We start from the raw sequence: 2,557 nt of genomic DNA, 5'->3' as shown, positions 1-2,557 counted from the left end.
GGGCCGCTCCGGACCGCTGCCCCCGCCGCCCGGAGAGAGACCGCCGCCGCCCGTCAGAGACCCGCCCGGCCGCTCAGGTGGGGACGGGGACACGGGGAGAGGGCGCTTTGGCCGGGACAGGTGGTGCAGGGAGAGGGCGCTTTGGCCATGCCCATGCTAGTTTCACGTGCAGAACAAACACATCCCAGGATGACATCCCTGTTAGGCACTAGGAATTCTGCAGTTGGAAGCAAGGATTTGTGGGCGTCAAGGTGGCTTAAGGAAAGTCAAAGTGCATCACCAGTGTGCTCACGTGTACTTTTATAGATCTTGGTAACTTTCGTTATAGTCACTGTAATTGACGAGGGTTGCAAAGGGATTTCCCCATTACCTTCTTTGATGCAAAGCAGCTTCTGGTTAAGTGACAGCATCTGACTTCCTGAGTCAACCAGCATGAGTTAATGGTTGCGTTCTCACGAGTGGAGGTTTGTGGAACCTGACCCTTCTACGTGTTCAGAGACACAAGCGCAGTCAAATACAATAGCTTTAATAAAAGACCGCGCCAAGAGTTGTTAAATGTAATAGCACTTGTTACAGTGTGACTAAGTGTTGTTACTTACCATATGTAGATATCAAATTAGACTAAGAGTAGAATCGTCTCCTTTGACCAATTTCATAATACACATTGTCCTCTGTGACAACTGTTGTTCATAACTTTTAAGAATTCCACATCATAACTCAGCTCTCTGATACCTGATAGTTGTCCCTTGAGATGAGAGAATTTAGGCACAATCAAACCCTGTAACAGGTGGAGAAAAGCATTGCGCAGAAGATACTGCTGGGAAACTCCATGGAGTTGCCTTTCGTTTCATCCTTTGCAATAAACTCAGAAATCATCTCTAGCCTGCCCAGTCCTAGACAATAGAAATGAATGTCATGGGAGCTCCCACAGACAGCTATCTTGCTGTCAAGCTCCTTGAACCAGTCTGGAGCTCCAATACCTACAGCAGCTGTACAGAAAATAGTGGCCCTGTAACTGTGCTTTGTGGAGCTGGTTGCCAGCATCAAGGATGGCACAATGCTAGTGCAGCCTGCAGTAAATAAATCAAAGAAATCCCATTACAATTGACCAAATTGATGGATCAAAGTTGCAGAGAGTGTCTGCAATTATTCAGTCACTTCCAAGAGTTTGTTCTGTGGTGGCCTTAGCTGCCACCAGTGCTTTCCTACTTGACCCTTTTCTTTGGCAGATAGTTTTAGCAAACCTGCACTAACTTTCTTCTGGCTCAATTCCAGCTCAGTAAGTAGAAGGAAGTTGTAGCAGTACATTCTAAACATGAATACACCTCTTCTGCAGTAGTTCAGTATAGACAGTGGAGTTTAGCTAGGTTTAGAGAGAGAAGCAAAACTATTCTGAAAGTTGCTGAATGCTTCTCATTCTTTGAAACCATTCCCTGAAGGCAAACTTCAGTAATTTGTAAAATAAGAAGGGGAGCAAAAATACACGAAGTACAGCATGTTTCTTGAAATGTTTCAATGCTTTTTGCTGGAGACACAATATCTACTGCTCTCTTTTTCAAAGTGCGTGTCTGTAGATAGATTTCATCAAGACAGGGAAGCATTTATTGAAAATTAACATAATTGTCAATTGCCCAACTGCCGCAAACAGAGGTAGTGAGACTTTTGAACCTGTGTAACTCTCCACACCCTCTGCATCACCTTCTTGTGTCCTAACCACAGGCGCTTCTCTCCCTGGCAGAAGCAGCTTTCCTGTCTTTATTTACTTGTCTTGTAGAAGCACCCTTCCCCTGCCCTCAGGGCAGCCCTGGGTCTGTTTTGCTTAGGCTGTGCCTTCGTATTTCACCTGTCAAGTCTGTGTCAGTTACAGATACACAAACTCTGGAAATGCCAGTGTATGTGTGAGGTCTGTTTCAAATTTACAGGGAGATGGATATGCTCCAACTACTGAAGAACCTGCCATGCAGCTCATTAGTTTGTAAATGAGTGAGCTGATGAGCTGCTGCTTCACGCGGCCACTCCCGGGCAGAGCTTCCCTGTGGGCACCACACACCCGGAGGGAACCACCCCTATGGACAGAGAGCCTCTGAAGGTAGCAGGTGTCTTCTGCTACACGTCCTCTTGCCTTGCAGTGGTCCATAAAAAGGAAATGTGTTATAGTTTGGATCTTCACAGCACCCTGAATTCCAGCTGTGACTTCTGCTTGTTGTGGCCACTCTTAATTTAGAGTGGTTTAAAAGTAGCGACCAGGACCTTTACAGAGGCTTCTGTAGCTGAGGAGAATAGGAGCATGGACACTGCAGTGTGTTTATGTTTACATATACCTGCTCCTCTGAGCTGTGCTCTGCAAATCAGCACTAAATCCCTAGAGAGCCCTGGGGAGCAGGGAGGTGGGTGCTGAGGGCCATTACCCCTTGGGGCCAAGGGTCCTGAAGCAGCCCTTTTTGTTAGCGGGAGGCCTTGGGAGGCCAGCAGGGGCTTTCCACTGGCAGAGTTAACAGCATCTGTGTGTTTGCTTCTTGCCTTGCTCTAGGCCCGCTCCCACCGCCTCCTCCCATCA

Source organism: Geospiza fortis, unplaced genomic scaffold (genome assembly GCF_000277835.1).
Source record: "Geospiza fortis unplaced genomic scaffold, GeoFor_1.0 scaffold112, whole genome shotgun sequence".
NCBI classification, from domain to species: domain Eukaryota; kingdom Metazoa; phylum Chordata; class Aves; order Passeriformes; family Thraupidae; genus Geospiza; species Geospiza fortis.
This window is presented reverse-complemented; position numbering follows the sequence as displayed.